We start from the raw sequence: 17,608 nt of genomic DNA, 5'->3' as shown, positions 1-17,608 counted from the left end.
AGAGATTTAATAAGGTCTGAGGGATTCTTAAAACTGGATGCTTTAGCTAGAACAACCAGATATACTCTCTGATTTTTAAAGAAAACATTGTGTTTTTTCTCCTGATAACTGGGAAGATCGTATCTGTTAACTTTACTAAAGTTATGTTATAAAGCAATGGGACATCCTTATAATAGGTAGGTTAAAATCAGGTTTGCTTTCTGGGTTAAAATCAGGTTCTTATTTAAATGGGCAAAGTAGTGTTTCATGTGATTAGTTTGGCATTGTCTACACATTATTAGAATTCTGTACCTGACTAGAGAGTATTCAGATACAAAATGAACTTGGTGAAGCGAACAGAAAAACATTAGCCAATGTTTGATCAATATTTTGTACTGCTCTGTATTGATCCTTCAATTATATAAGACCTAATATAAGAGCGGAGCGGGGGAGGGGAGTCAGTATAACATTCCTTTAGAGGGTTCCTATATTCCAACGGTTGCAGGAAGGGGTGGATGCGAGGACAGAAGAAGATCCTGCAGTCGGTTGGGAGACCGGGGGCGTTGGTTACGCCCGGTCGTTTGTACCAACCCCCGCATCCTAGGTGGTCAGGGTTTACAGAGCCGAGGCATGAGACTGATGTTATGTAACGCAAGGTCCGTTGTTAATAAGGCCCCCCTCATCCATGACCTGGTTTCTGAGGGGGAGCCGGACCTTGCAGGGATCACGGAAACCTGGTTGGGCCACAAGGGGGGTGTGCCCCTCGTGGAAATGTGCCCACCAGGATACCGTGTATTCCATCAGCCTCGTGCCCGGGGTAGGGGTGGTGGGGTAGCAGTCATTATACGGGAAGTCCTGGCACCGAGAGAATTCATCGTACCTCAGATATCCGGATGTGAGACTCTAGGTGTGAGATGGGGCCCAGGGAGTCAGTTGGGCCTGCTGATTGCATACTTGGCTCCTCGCTATGCTTCAGCGGCCCTGCCAGAGCTCCTCGAGGTGATTGTGGAGGTGGCAGTTGAGACCCCTAGACTATTAGTCATGGGGGACTTCAACTTGCCATCGACGGGTGAATCATCCGAGGTTGCTCAGGAGTTCATGGCTTCCATGACAGCCTTGGACCTGACCCAAATAATTCAGGGCCCCACACACGAGGGAGGACACATGCTGGACCTTGTTTTTATCTCTGGTCGATGGAAGAGTGATCTGGGAATAGGGGATCAGGTGATCACTCCCCTGTCATGGTCAGATCACTCGCTTCTCCGGCTGGACTTCCCTGACGCCACCCCCCATCGCAGGGAGGCGGAACCAGAGGATCTTAGATGGTTCCGCCCCAGGCGACTGATGGAACCAGATAGGTTCCAGACGGAGCTTGGGCCACCTCCTGTTGCCCTGACCCGCTCCCGGACGGAGGACCTGGTGGCTGCATGGAACAGTGCGGCGACCGGGGCCTTGGACCGGGTAGCGCCCTTGCAGCCTCTCCGGTGGCAGCGAACCACCCTGGCCCCTTGGTTTTCCGAGGAGCTGAGGGTGATGAAGCGCCACAAGAGACGCCTAGAGAGCAGATGGAGATCCTCTCGTGCCGAATCTGACCGAACACAGGTAAGAGCCCATTTACGGACCTACCTTGTGGCACTAAGGGTGGCTAAACGTCGATATTATGCCACCCTTATTGCGTCTGCAGAAAACCGCCCTGCCGCCCTGTTCCGGGTGACCCGCTCCCTCCTTTCACAGAGGTCGCGGGAAGCCCCTTTACAGGGGAGGGCAGAGGAATTTGGGGAATATCTGCAGGACAAAATTGCTCAGATCCGGAGCGAATGGGTCCCCTTCAGTGATCGTGAGGAGACACCGGAGGTGAGTCTTGAGGTACCTATCTGGGAGGAGTTTGACTCTGTTGCCGCCGAGGATATGGACAGGCTACGCGGGCGACTGCGGGCCACCACATGTTTATTGGACCCGTGCCCCTCCTGGCTTGTACTGGCAACCTGGGAGGTCACACGTCACTGGCTCCTGGGTCTGGTGAATGCCTCGCTGGAGGAGGGGTTCCTGCCAACCGCCTTGAAAGAGGCGGTGGTGAGGCCCCTACTTAAGAGGCCTTCCCTAGACCCAGTTGAGTTAGCCAATTATCGTCCTGTCTCCAATCTTCCCTTCTTAGTGAAGGTTGTTGAGAGTGTGGTGGCGCAGCAGTTCCCTCAACACCTGGAGGAAATTACCTATCTAGACCCGCGCCAGTCCAGTTTCCGACCGGGTCACAGCACAGAGACGGCCTTGGTCGCGTTGGTGGATGATCTCTGGAGGGCGAAAGATGGGGGCTGTTCCTCCATCTTAGTCCTGTTAGACCTCTCAGCGGCTTTCGATACCATCGACCATGGTATCCTATTGCGTCGTCTGGAGGGGATGGGGGTGAGGGGCACCGTTTTGCGGTGGTTCTCCTCCTTCCTCTCCGGTCGGACGCAATGTGTGTTGGCGGGAGAGCAGAGATCGACCCTGAGGCCGCTCACGTGTGGAGTGCCACAGGGGTCGGTCCTCTCCCCTCTCCTGTTCAACACATACATGAAACCGCTGGGCGAGATCATTCGAGGATTCGGGGTTGAGTGCCATCTGTATGCAGATGACACTCAGTTGTACATTTCTACCCCGAACCACCCCAACGAAGCCGTCGAGGTGATGTCCCGGTGTCTGGAAGCCGTGCGGGTCTGGATGGGCGACAACAGACTCAAACTCAACCCTTCCAAGACGGAGTGGCTGTGGCTACCGGCGCCCCGCTTTAGCCAATGTGTCCCATCTCTGGCCATTGGGGGGGAACAACTGCCCCCAGTGGATAGGGTACGCAATTTGGGCGTCCTCCTAGATTCCCGGCTGTCGCTAGATGATCATGTGACGGCCGTGGCTAGGGGGGCGTTCCACCAGGTTCGCCTGATGCGCCAATTGCGTCCCTTACTGGAGCGGGACGCCCTTTGCACAGTCACCCATGCCCTAGTGACTTCTCGCCTTGATTACTGTAACACTCTCTACATGGGGCTCCCCTTGAGATGCACCCGAAGGCTCCAGCTGGTCCAGAATGCAGCCGCGCGGGTTATTATGGGGAGTACTAGGTACTCCCATGTAACACCTTTCCTGCGCGAGCTGCACTGGCTACCTGTGGCCTTTCGGGTGCGTTTCAAGGTGTTGATCGTCATCTTCAAAGCGCTCCATGCTCGGGACCTAGTTATTTGCGGGATCGCATTCTACCCCATACATCCCTGCGACCAATCCGCTCTCACAGAGAGGGCCTCCTCCGGGTACCATCCGCTAAACAGTGCGGGCGGGCGGTGCCTAGGAGTAGGGCCTTCTCTGTGATGGGCCCAACCCTCTGGAACGACCTCCCCCCCGATATTAGAACCACCTCTGATCTCCGCTCCTTCCGCAAGAAACTCAAGACCCACCTGTTTCGAGTAGCTGGTCTGGCCTAATTATAATTATAATCGTAACTGTATTTAACATCTATTACAAACCTTCCTGGATGGCTTTTTAAATTTTATATTGGGGTTTTAAACGGGTTTTAAAATTGTTTTTTAAGGATTTAAATTGGTTTTGGGATTTTATATACAGACAGTGTGTGTGTGTTGTTTCTGCTCTATGTCTTATGTTATTTCTGTTGTTTTGATTATGAATGGTCTGTACACCGCCCCGAGTCCCTACGGGGAGAGGGGACGGTCTATAAATTAAATAAACTAAACTAAACTAACTAAACCTTTACCATGACAACAGATGGATCTGATTACGAGATAAAGAATGTCTTAGAGTAGAAGATGCCCACACTTATCTAATCAGCAAGAGGTGGATAATAAAGAAACTGAAGAAAAAAGGATTTCCTCACCTGCACTTCAGTTTATATTAGCTCACAGGTTTACAATCTATGTTATTGCCATGGGTGGGTGCCGTTTTTTTTCTCTATATTGTGTTTTTATTGTTTATAAGCTGCCTAGAGTTGCTGTGAGCTAGTAGGCAGCTATATGCTTTTTAAAAAATAAATAAAATCTGTTTAGGATGAATAGGAGACCTTGCTAATGGTCTAAACCTACAACAGTTTCAGTGTTTCCTCTGTGGTACAATCTGTATAACTTTTATATGGGAGATTTTCTATATTTAGCAACTTTTAATGTATACGCTTGATTTTAGCTGATAGGGTCTAGGGAATTTTTAGTTTGTTTCTATTTGCAAAAACATCTTGATTTTAGTTATATTTTGAGCAGTGGTGGGTTGCTACTGGCATTACTACCATTCGCTGAGAGCGCGCCAGACGCGCACTGCACGTTTTTGCGCAATTAAACAAAAATTACTCAGAAAAAAAGGAAAACAGATGAGGAACGGCATTTTAATCTGCCTCCCCGGATCAGCTGGGCTTCAGAAGCTGAAATAAAGGTACGTATAACCCAGGGGCGGATGGGCAGGGCTATTTTCAAAGGAACATAGAACCGGTTCGCTCTTTGTTTGAAGGCAGCACTACCAGTTCGGTAGAACCAGTCAGAACTGGTAGGAATCCACCTCTGATTTTGAGATTAGATTATCCAGTTTAATGTAGTATGAGATTTTTGGCAGATTGCTTTTGGCTTTGTTTTTGTTGGGGTTTTATTTTTGGTAGTTAAGTTTCTTGTGTTATCAGATAAAGTAAAGCATAACATTTCAATACAGAAAAAGAGAAAGTAAAATGTCCAAAAGTTATGAAAGGATATAGAAGACTTTCCCTTTCTGCCAAAGAGTGCAAAATTTAGAGCAGCTGCTAGAATATATATTAAAAAAAGCTGCTAACATTTTCAAAAAGAGACTTCACCCAAATCTTTCTTTAAAATAAACTGTTGTTTATAGTTTTGCTAGATCTGTTTTTCATCTTTCTAGAAAATAGAGCTCAAGATAGCTTGACGGAACATGCAGGAAAAGTCCATTGAGATGATTCCTAAAATATGTACCAGCACATTGTCCAAGACTTCCACAGACAACCCCCAACAAACCTAAATGAACCATCCCAGCCTCTGCATTTGGAAGATGCAGACATATTTTAGGCACATATACTTGATATACTAAGCTGATCACACAATCCAAATATCTTTTTCGATACACTTTTTTACACAGTGTTGCACAACTGCCTTGCATTTCAAAGGGGATCTCAATCTCTTTCCTCCCTCTCATTTTATCCCTCATTCCCCAGTATTGGTTCAAACATCTACTCCTTTTAAATAAAATTGGCTGTCCTGCTTTATTTGGAATGAGATGCTTTTGAACAAAATCTAAAAGCAGAATCAAAAGAGTACAGCAGAGAGAAAGAACTTATAGTCCTCCAATGGTTGGAATGCAACCCCAATCAGCACAGCGGATGTTCAGGAATGATAGAAGATAATTCCATGCTTACTGTAGAACTAATCTTCTCTGCTTTATTATAGTAGATATTTTAATAAATGAAATATCACTTATGTTAAGCTTTGATCCAATGCACTATACGTAGTCTTATCTGTTCTAGACAGGATCTACAAAGACTATAGCTATGCCAGCAGAATTATGTATTTCATCATCTTTTAGCCAAAAGAAATTCACTTTGCTGCTTCCATATAATAAATAGATTTTTAACCATGCAGTCTTTGAAATAATAATTTAGTTTGGTATGATTGGAAAAGTGTACATAGTATTGTCAGGAATGTATTCATCTGTTTATTCAATTGTGTAAAAGCCAAGAACCATATATGCTGTTTTATCACCATTATCTATAGGTTGCTCTATACTAGAGAGTCAAAATGCCATGTTAAGATTAAAGTGATGCATTTGTTTACTTCAGAGGCACAATATCAGTTTTTCTGAATCTGCAATGAAACAAACAAACAAACAAACATACATACATACATACATACATACATACATACATACATATGGTTTTTTTTCTACAGGTAGTCCTCAACTTACAACGAAAATTGAGCCCAATATTTTTTTTTAAATATATTTTTATTATTTTTACATTTAAAACAATGCAGTACCGCGAAGTCGAAGTGACCATACATTCACATTATATACAGCTGGTCTCAACCATTAACAATTAGTCTATTTAATACATTGTCTATCCTTCTGTCCAATCATAATATATACAGTTTGTTCCAGTCTTGTCACCTTGTCTTATACCAATCATAAAATCTGTTCCAGACTTCAAAATATTCTGATTCCCCTTTATTTTTAAGTTCAAGAGTGAGCCTATCTGCTTCCGCACAGGCCAACACTTTTCTGTTTATATCTAGCTCTGATGGTGTATTTTCTTTTTTCCAATATTGTGCATAAGTTATGTGTGCTGCAGTTAGTACATATATAATTAAACAAAGTGTATTTTTCTTAAACCCCTCCGGTATTATACCTAGGAGAAATATTTCTGGTTTAAACAAGATTTGATCTCTCATCATCTGTTCTAACCATGATTGAATCATTTTCTGCCTGATGTAGTGTCTATTGAAATATTTGTGTGCAGATCCTTTTTCATACCAAAGGAAGGCATGCCATCCTATTTGGAGGTCATGACTTTCCAATTTGAGTAAACTTTTATTTCTCAACATTATCCGTTCATTTAACCATGTTAGAGTGGCCGCAGTATAATAAAGTTCCCAATCTGATACGCCAAATCCTCCTTTTTCCTTAGTGTCTTGCATAGCCTTGAGTTTTATTCTTGGTTTTCTTCCCTGCCAAATAAATTTCAAAACCAATTGATTCAAATCCTTAAAAAAACCTTTTTCTAATTTAATGGGAATATTCTGAGGCCAAGATTTCTGTTGCTAAGTGAAACATTTGTTAAGTGAATTTTGCCCTATTTTACACCTTTCTTGCTACTGTTGTTAAGTGAATCACTGCATTTGTTAAATTAATAACATAGTTAAGTGAATCTGGCATCTCCATTGTGTTTTCATGTCAGGTGGTTGCAAAAGGTGATCACATGACCCGGGGATGGGACACTGCAACCGTCATAAATATGAACTCGTTACCAAGCATTCAAATTTTGATCATGTGACTGTGGGAATGCTGCAATGGTTGTAAGAGTGAAAAACAGTCCTAAGTTGCTGTTTCAGTGCTGTTGTAACTTCAGTCACTATATGAACTCTTCTAAATTGAGAACTACCTGTATTCTATTTTACTATCTTTGCTAGTGTCAGAAATACCTGGAGATTTTGAGGTCCATCTTTTTGGATTCAGTCATACTCCATTACTATGCTTTGCAGCATAGGATATTTTATACATTAAAACCTAAAGCAGTATGATTGCAGCACCTTAATAAGCCATTCAATTCTTTGCTTAATATTGTCCTGCAGCATTACCCGTTCATTAAAAACCTCTACGCAATTTTCCCTGCTAAGGGTCACTAGTGGTCTTCCATTTTTTTAAAGGAGCTGTAGCAATTGTAGAAAGACTATGCTATGTTTGCAAGACACATAATGGCAGGTGGCAATCACAGTTAGGAGAGCCTTTGCACAACTTATTGTATGCCAATTGCAGCCTCTCCTGGATCAGGAGTCCCTGAGCTCAACCATTTAAGTTCTACTCATCTTATGGCTGGACTATTGTAATGCGCTCTACATGGGGCTACTCTTGAATAGCTTTTGGAAAGTACAGCTGGTGCAGAGTGCAGTTCTTGGAGCCTCATGAGTAGCACATGTAACAATACTGCTCCACAAACTGCATTGGTTGTCAGTTTGCTTCTGTGTACAGATGTTGGTAATCATCTTGTCATGCTACTTGAGGGACCGTCTCATCTTATTGGGATTGGCTCACCCCACCTATGCTGGCAGAGGAGGCATGCTGCAGACCCATTGGCTAGGATATCACAGCTGGCGGGGTCCAGGATAAGAGATTTCCCTGCCATTGCTCCCACCTTTTGAAACCTCTTGCCCCTCCAGAGGGAGGTCGGAACCAACTCTTATAACATGATACAAGAGCTTAAAGACTTGGCTCTGCCAGTTGGCTTGGGGTTCCAATGGGGGAATTTCACACGGGGGAGTGGTTGATAGATTAATAGCACATCCCCCTTCCCACTCCACGCTCATCCTACTCCTTCCCTTCCCATCTTTCAACTAGGTCTATGTATTGTATTTTGCATTTTTGTAGAATATTATTTATATAGTTTTATCTTTTTAAAATTGTAAGCTGCCCAAAATTGACCATATGGTAAGATGGATGGCCAACAAATTTAATAAATAAACAACAATCAATTCCTTGGGCCAAATGTTATTTATGTGTACAACTTCAGCTCCAGTTGTCAAGCAGGTGGCAAATTTTCATATGTTAATATAGTATGTGCAACCCTTAAAAATCTTCTGTTTGCTGAAGTATGACAGATATTCATACGAAAATAAATCCAGAAATGTACACTGCCAAGAATAATTAATTTAAAAAAAACCTTACATATACACTTTAAAAATAAACAGTAATACTATAGGCAGATTATATGAGGATTATTTCTTTTGCCTATTACATCCCCCAGATTCTACCTGTAAACTCTGAAAAATGGTATGATTTCATACTACAATTGCTTTACTCAAGAGCATAATTTAAGCTAGATATGTTTTGCCATTATTATAGTTAGTGAATGCCAAAACAAACCACAGGAAATAAATTATATTAAGAAGAGCTCAAGAGTGCATTCATAGGAACTTGAGGCATCTGCTGGGAAGGGGATCAAAAAAGTAAAATGGCAGCCGCCATCAGCCAGGTAAAGAGGTAGGAGGGCTTCAATCATAAGATCACAGATGTCATCTTGATATTTTTGCATGTCTTTAGTAAGTATTTATTAAATTTATATGTTGCCTGTCTCACTCTGAAAAGTGACCCTGAGAGCCTATATTCCAGAGATGTTATTCTGCTGATTTGGACTGGTTCTCCCTAACCGCAGTGGGAATCGCGGGTGCTCCCCCCTCCGCGCCAGTGCTATGTCATTCCATTTAGCCACTTTTTTTCATCCAAAGAGCATGCGTGGCCAAGCGTGCACGCTCACATTTGCAAACTGGTAGGGAAGGTGTTGTGGCCCAGCAGGAGCCGTTAGAGTTGCCACCAGACTCAGACAGCGAGGGTCCCTTCACAAATGTTAAACAAGTTGCCCAACTAATTGTTAAACAAACATATAATAAAGTGGTACCTTGGTACTCAACTGCTTTTAAACTCATTGAATTTGGTACTCAACACATTTTGAAAAAGTTGTCCTGATACTTATTGTTTGTTTGGTAGTCAATGCACAAGCTAGAACTTGTCAGTGTCAGCTGCCTTGTAACTCACTACCTTATTGCTTGTGGGGAAAATTTAGTAATAATAATAATAATTTAATTTGTTAGCCGCTCCCTCTCCACAAGGGACTCGGGGCGGCGTACAATAAAAACATACATAAATACATATAAACATACATATACATGCACGGAGGAGGTAATAAAAATATACATCACAATAATAATAATAAAAATTAGCCATTAAAAGTACCCCGTAATAAAAATATAATTTAAAAAGGACTGTCAGGAGGAATAGGATAAACTATGGTTGAGCCAGGCCAGACAATTGAAAGAGGTGGGTCTTGAGCTTTACACGGAAGGAGCGGAGATCGGAAGTAATCCTGATGTCAAGGGGGAGGTCATTCCACAGGTCTGGGCCCATCACAGAGAAGGTCCTGCTCCTGGGCGTCGCCCCCCGACACTGTTTAGCGGACGGCACCCGGAGAAGTCCCTCTCTGTGTGAGCGGATTGGTCGTAGGGATGTATGGGGCAGGATGCGATCCCGCAAGTAACTAGGTCCTGTGCCATGGAGCGCTTTGAAGATCGTAATCAAAACCTTGAAACGCACCCGATAGACCACAGGAAGCCAGTGCAGCTCGCGCAGGAGAGGTGTTAAATGGGAGTACCTAGTCCCCCCATAATCACCCGCGCGGCCGCATTCTGGACCAACTGTAGTCTCCGAGTGCATCTCAAGGGAAGCCCCATGTAGAGAGCATTGCAGTAGTCCAGGCGAGACGTCACCAGCGCATGGGTGACTGTGCGTAAGGCATCCCGGTCCAATAAGGGGCGCAATTGACGCACCAGGCGGACCTGGTGGAATGCCCCCCTTGCCACGGCTGTTACATGGTCATCCATGGACAGCGGGGCATCCAGGAGGACGTCCAAATTGCGCGCCCGTTCCATGGGGGCCAGTTGCTCGCCCCCGATGGCCAGAGATGGAAGCAACTGGTTGAACCGGGGGGCCGGAAGCCACAGCCACTCCGTCTTGGAGGGGTTGAGTTTGAGTCGGTTGTCATCCATCCAGACCCGTACGGTTTCCAAACACCGGGACATTATTTCGACGGCCTCGTTGGGGTGGTTCGGGGTGGAGATGTATAGCTGAGTTTCATCAGCATACAGATGATATCCCACCCCAAAGCCACGGATGATCTCGCCCAGCGGTTTCATGTATGTGTTGAACAGGAATGGCAAGAGGACCGACCCCTGTGGCACCCCACAAGTGAGGGGGCTCAGGGTCGATCTCTCCTCCCCTGCCAACACACGTTGCGTCCGTCCGGAGAGGTAGGAGCCGAACCACCGTAGAACGGTGCCCCTGACTCCCAACCCCTCTAGCCGGTGCAACAGGATACCATGGTCGATGGTATCGAAAGCCGCCGAGAGATCTAATAGGACCAGGATAGAGGAACAACCCCTATCTCTGGCCCTCCAGAGATCATCAACCAATGCGACCAAGGCCGTCTCCGTGCTGTGCCCGGGTCGGAAGCCGGACTGGCGCGGGTCTAGATAGTCATTCTCCTCCAGGTGATGTGGAAACTGTTGGGCCACCACACTCTCTACAACCTTCGCTAAGAAGGGAAGGTTGGAGACTGGACGATAATTCGCTAGTTCCGTTGGGTCCAGGGAAGGCTTCTTGAGTAGGGGCCTCACAACCGCCTCTTTCAAGGCGGCCGGCAGAGACCCCTCGCCCAACGAAGCATTCACTAGGCCCAGGAGCCAGTCGCGTGTAACCTCCCAGGATGCCAGTACAAGCCAGGAGGGACACGGGTCCAATAAACATGTGGTAGGTCGCAGACATCCACGTAACCTGTCCAAATCCTCGATGGCAACCGAGTCAAACTCCTCCCAGAATGGTCTCTCAAGACTCGCCTCGGGCGTCTCCACTGGACCACTGAAAGGGGCCCATCCCCTCCGGATTTGAGCGACTTTATCCTGCAGATATTTCCCAAATTCCTCTGCTCTGCCCTGTAGAGGGGCTTCCCGCGGCCTCTGAAACAGAAGGGAGCGGGTCACCCGGAACAGGGCGGCAGGGCAGTTATCTGCGGACGCAATAAGAGCGGCACAATGTTGACGTTTGGCCGCTCTTAATGACACAAGGTACGTCCTTAAGTAGGTTCGTGCCTGTGCTCGGTCAAATTCGGAGCGGGAGGATCTCCAACGACTCTCTAGCGTCTCTTGTGGCGTTTCATCACCCTTAGCTCCTCGGTAAACCAAGGGGCCAGGGTGGTTCGTTGCTGCAGGAGAGGCCGCAAAGGCGCCACTCGGTCTAGGGCCCCGGCAGTCGCACTATTCCATGCGGCTACCAGGACCTCTACCCAGGGGCGGGTCAGGTCTACAGGAGGTGGCCCAAGCTCCATCTGGAACTTATCTGGTTCCATCAGGCGCTTGGGGCGGAACCATCTAATGCCTTCCGGTTCCGCCTCCCCGCAGCGGGGGGTAGCACCAGGGAAGTCAAGTCGGAGAAGTGAGTGATCTGACCATGACAGTGGAGTGATAGTTAAATCCCCTATTCCCAGATCACTCGTCCACTGGCCAGAGACAAAAACAAGGTCCAGCTTGTGGCCTCCTTCGTGTGTAGGGCCCTGAATTAATTGAGTCAGGTCCATGGCTGTCATGGAAGCCATGAACTCCCGAACCCCCTCGGACGCTTCTCCCATCGACGGCAGGTTGAAATCCCCCATCACTAAAAGTTTGGGGGTCTCAACTGCCACCGATGCAATCAGCTCGAGGAGTTCAGGCAGGGCCGCTGATGTATAGCGAGGAGCCAGGTATACTATCAGCAAGCCCAACTGCCTCCCTGGGCCCCATCTCACGACAAGGGACTCACACCCGGATGTCTGCGGCACAGTGAACTCTCTCGGCTCTAGGTCTTCCCGGATAATCACTGCTACCCCGCCGCCCCTTCCCTGGGCCCAAGGCTGGTGAAATGCTCGATAACCTGGTGGGCACATTTCCACGAGGGGTAGACCTCCCTCGTGGCCCAACCAGGTCTCAGTTATTCCTGCGAAGTCCGGCTCCCCCTCCAGAATCAGATCATTGATGAGGGGGGCCTTGTTGACAATGGACCTCGCATTGCATAACAACAGCCTCAGACCCTGGGTCTGTAGATCCTGACCACCTAGTATGCGGGGGTTGGTACAAGCGACCGGGTATGACCAATAACCACGGTCTCCCAACCGACTACGTGTTCTTAATCTGTCCTCGCACCTGCCCCTCCCCACGACCATTGGTATCAAAGAGCCTGTATTGGAATGCTGTCTTCCCTCTCCTCCCCCACTCCGCTCCCTCCTCTCTCGACCACACCTATTCGCCTGGCTCTACCATCACTCCTGACCTGATCCATGCCCCCCCCAACCCTGGAACCCCTTAAAATTTTTAAAAAACATTTTACTAAAAAACCCCTAATCCCCCGCTTCCTCCACCTCTCTGGGTTAATAAACCCTTCATCGAGGTGGGCCCTAGCCAGGGCAGGGGGGCATGCCTGCGAGAGAGGGGACCCTCGCAGTCGTAGAAGGTCGGACCTTGAGTAGATTAAGATGTTGGTATCAGGCCATGGCTATGGCTATGGCAGGGTTTCATTTGTAGCAGGTCCAAGATGTAAATGGGAAAGCAGAGCACTTAAAAGGCAAGTGAGAAGGGAGAGGAAGCATCCACAGTCAACAAACCATAATCCACAATCCAAATCACAATCCACAATCCAAAGCCCAGAGGCAGTTCTTAGGGTATAGACGGAAATCGCAGCTCAGCGGGGGGGGGGGGATAGACAAAGTGCCAAGGCCAGTTTCCCGGCCTGTTGATCTTCTGGAGGCCGCCCATATCCTCCGGTGGCCCCCCTGGCTTCCTTCTTCGCTCCTGCAGCTCCTCTCCGACCCCCACCGGCCTCCTAAACAGGCAGCTCACCACGGCCGTTCTCCTCACCGAATCGCCGAATCGCTCTTCCGCTATTCCGCCGCCCTGGCAGCCGCGCAGACCTCCTCCTCATTACTCCGCTGCCGCGGCCCAGCCTCTGGATACGTTCTCACTTCTAAGTCACCGATGTGTCCTCCGTCTCCCGTCCTCCTGGCTGCCTGCCCCCCCCCCGGGGGGCAAGCTGTTCTCAACAGGAGCCAGGGTTGCCACTCAACAATTCCAGACCCCCAGGGTGACAGGTGGGGGTCGAAAACACCCGCTATCCCTGCCAGGGAGCCCCATCGTTCACGGAGCTCTGAGAAGGTCCGCCATTGTCCCCGGAAGCTCCTCCTCCTCCTCCTTTGTTTGTTACATCATTTTTGATACTCATCACACCTCCCAGAACCAATTAACGATGTGTAACAAGATACCACTATAGTTCACCTTTTTTCTAGTTGTACCATCTATAACAGCAGCCTTATCATTTCCCAAATCTCTGACAGCATTCATATAATTCTTTTTATTCATTCACACACACACACATGCAAAATCCCCATGCACACAGAAATTAATGTAGCATTTGATTCAATTCCATTTTTCCACATGCGACTACTAAACAAATTCTTCCAGCATTTCCTCATTTCAATTTCATTCCAAATAATTTCATCACTTTTATTTTAATTCCTTTCACTCTCTTGGGGAATCTTTATTTAGCAATGTTTTATTTTTATACAAAACTTTCTCAGATTTGGAAGCTCTCATTCTCTTCTATGCATTTTCCTATTATCTACAGCATCTTTCATTCCATCATTTTTACCAATCATCCTTTTTTATACTTTTTAATATAATTACACATACACTCCACATGCTCCGTTACATAATTCTTTCCATTGTATTTCAAGCATTTTCCACACTGTCTTTTTTTTAGATCTTTAGATCTAACTGTCCTCTTCTGTTTCATATGATTCCTACTTTATTTTTCTGCAATCATTCAATTTACATTTTAGTTTCTAACACTTCTTTCCTTTTCATCCATGTTCATTTTTTTTCTGCAAAAAAGGCCCAAATCTAGAATTTCTCACCACTTTTGTATCCTTTGCTCATTCTTTTTATCTTTTATTATGTATATTAAGATCCATCATGCTTCTTAATCCATCCCTTTTCCACCTGAACAAATATAGCTTATTACACGTGTTTGAAACAGTTTTTCCTTAAGTAGACAGTCACCAGTCAGCATTTTCATTCATTTTTGGCTTTCGGAATGACGCATTCCACTTTTTATTTTTCTTACTCCTACCTTGCCCATGATTACCAACACCTAGGACAGCGATGGCGAACCTTTTTTGGCTTGCGTGCCATAAGTGTGGGAAGAGCAGGGGTGTCGTGTGCAGGCGTGCCACACCCATAATGCAATGCACGACCCCCCAGTGTGCATGCGTGCACTACAGGCGTGACCCCCCCATTTTTGCATGCTTTTTTCGCCCTCCCCAGGATCCAGAGGCTTTATAGGAGCATGGGGAGGGAGAAAACAGCCTCCCCCGCCCCCCGGAAGCCCTCCGGAGGCTTCAGGGACCTTCAGGAGGCTTCCCTGAAGCCTCCAAAGCAGTCAAAACGACCCTCCGAGCAAACCGGAAGTCACTTCCGGTTTGCTCGGAGGATCGTTTTAAGCGTTCCGAAGGCTTCAGGGACCTTCAAGAGGCTTCCCTGAAGCCAGGACTTCCGGTTCCGGTGGCTGACGGCGACGGGCAAGCTTTGCTCGCCCCACACTTTCCCGGTGGGCTCCCCACTCCTTGGGGGGCACAGAACGCCCCGTAGAGGCTCCTGCCGGAGGAGCGGCACCGCGGGGGATCCCCTGGATCGGCGGCGGCCGGGGGGGACCCCCGTATCGCTCTAGGCATCGGGGAGCATCGTGGGGGACGTTCCGGCATCTTCGCTGCGAGGCTGACGGAAGAAAAAGAGGAATTGAAGGACGCGGCTGCGGTGAGGCGACAACTCCCTCCTATCCCTTTCATCAACTTAGAAAATTGCCAGCAGTTTAAACTTGATTTTCGGCTTGGCTGGAGAAGCGCGACTAGAGGGAGGGGGATTTCCCCCCTCCTTCGGACAGGCAGCTAGAAACAATTCCACTCTCAACCCCAAGGGAAGGAGGAGGGGGGAGAGCCAACCAAGGATGCCACGCTCCTAGAAATAGCGAATTTTTTGAACTTAAAACCATAATGGAAGGATGATCTGAAAAGCTTTTGGGAAAGTTGAAAACTTTGTTATGCCTCTAAACCCGAAGCTGGCAGGGCAAGATGGCACACTTCCGTTGTCTTTATGAGCTCTGAAATTTGACTCCACCTTTAAAACTTCAGGCTTCCGGTCTTTGTCTCCGTGCTACTCAGACAAATCTCTTGTGGATTGCTACCTTTTGAACTCCCTGGAGTGAAAAACCTTACTCTACTGCCAGGGTGATTAGAAAAATCCTCTTCTGCCTGGACCTCCTGTCTCCTGGACTCTCCTGGCTGCTTCACCTCTCTGACTGATCACTCTCTGTTCTGACTGATTCTCTTATTCTACAAACAATGCCTCCTAAAAACCACCTCCTGGAAAACCTGGCTTTGCTGCCTCTGCCCCGACATCTGCAACGTCTAGTCCCAGTACACAATCAACGATAACAGCCTTAATGCAACCTAAATCTACAGAGACTGACTTTCAACAAATGTTTCAACAACTTCTTCAGGGACAAGAGGAAATAAAAAAAAACAACTGAAAGAGATGAAAGAAGACATCAAAGAGAACCAGGCTCAAATTAATAAAAACTCACAGAGACTGGATCTTTTGGAGGGTGGGACAGCGGAGATGAGGGGGGGGGATGGAGGTGATGCAGAAGGGGAACAAAGAACTTGATACCCAGCAGATGAAAATAGAATTTGAGAGAATGTCCTTTTATCTTAGATTTCAAAATGTAGTGGAAGCAGATGATGAAGATATAAAGGACATTATGACAAGTATTTTGGCTGAATATATTCACAGAGAGAAACAACAGATGGGGTGGGAAATAGACTTGGTCTATAGAGTTAACTCAGTGTATGCTAGAACACATAATGTACCCAGGGAGGTACACATTAAATTTCTTAGAAAAAGTACAAGAGATGAGATTCTGAGTGCACAAAGGGGGCAAGAATTGAAATACCAGGACAGGCATATAACCATTCTGAAACAGATCCCCAAGAAAGTGAGGGGAAAAAGAAAAAGTTACTCGCAGTTAGCGAAGAAACTATACCAGAAGGGGGTGTGGTTTAGATGGCAGATGCCTGAAGGTATGTTAGTATTCTGGGAGGATACAAGAGTTAGAATTAATACACCCATAGAGGCACAGGCCTTTATGGACAAAAACAAAGCTCTCCTAGAAAAACCAGATGACTCTACACCAGATACACAGGACACGGGAGGGGCTGGAGCTCTGCCAGCGGGGGGAGATGGGGCGACACCGAGAAAACTCAGATCACAAAAATGAACAAGAAAACTTGCTTGACATAAGTTGACCGAACTTATTAATTGAATTTACATGCTGACTATATGTAACCATTTAATAATGAAATTTTTTGCAAATGTATACCTTGAGTATGGAGGGAGGGGACACCTACCGCACATTGCAACCGTCAAAATTTGTACTTATCCACTACCTTTTTCTTTGTAAATTTTTTTTTAAACCAATAAAACGTTGTTTAAAAAAAAAAAGAGGCTTCCCTGAAGCCTTTGGAGCGCTCAAAACGACCCTCCGAGCAAACCGCAAGTCACTTCCGGTTTGCTTGGAGGGTCATTTTAAGTGCTCCGAAGGCTTCAGGGACCTTCAAGAGGCTTCCCTGAAACCTCCGGAGCAGTCAAAACGACCCTCCAAGCAAACAGAAAGTCCATTCCCGAACTTCCGGTTTGCCCGTAGGGGCGGTTTTTTGTGCTCCGGAGGCTTCAGGGAAGCTCATGAAGCCTCCATAGGGCCTCCAGGGGGAGGCGGGGGAGGCTCTTTTCGCCCTCCCCAGGCTCCTATAAAGCCTCTGGAGTCTGGGGAGGGCGAAAAATGGCTTTAAAAAAGGGTGAACTCAGCTGGCCAGCGCGCACACACGCGCTGGCCAGCTGACAGGGCAGTGCCTTGCGTGCCCTGACAAATGGCTCTGCATGCCACCTGTGGCACATGTGCCATTGGTTCACCATCACTGACCTAGGAGAACATTTTCTTTTCTGCGTTCATTCAGAAAACTGGTCAAATTTTCTCAGAACTCCTTCTATGATTATCATAATTCACTGGAGCATATCATGTAAATTTTTCTAACCTATAGATTTCACTTTCATATATACCCATAACAGCCTAGAATAGATAAACTAATCTACTTGTCACATGACACATTTTAACAAGAAGCACAAAAAGTTCATTTTTGCCCCAAGAGTGTTAATGTTACTTTATGCAAGCTAAGCTCTCTACTGTGGAGACAAACTTGCAAGGC

General features: G+C 46.7%; 1 protein-coding gene across 1 annotated transcript in view; it reads right to left on the bottom strand.

The window, feature by feature from the left end:
• SVEP1 (sushi, von Willebrand factor type A, EGF and pentraxin domain containing 1) overlaps positions 1-17,608 on the bottom strand; it is a gene marked incomplete at its 3' end in the record, with an annotated part of 152,764 nt that overhangs the window by 118,354 nt on the left and 16,802 nt on the right. The window lies entirely within an intron of this gene.

The sequence above is a fragment of the Natrix helvetica genome (genome assembly GCF_964273705.1).
Source record: "Natrix helvetica genome assembly, chromosome: 2".
NCBI classification, from domain to species: Eukaryota; Metazoa; Chordata; class Lepidosauria; order Squamata; family Natricidae; genus Natrix; species Natrix helvetica.
This window is presented reverse-complemented; position numbering and strand designations above follow the sequence as displayed.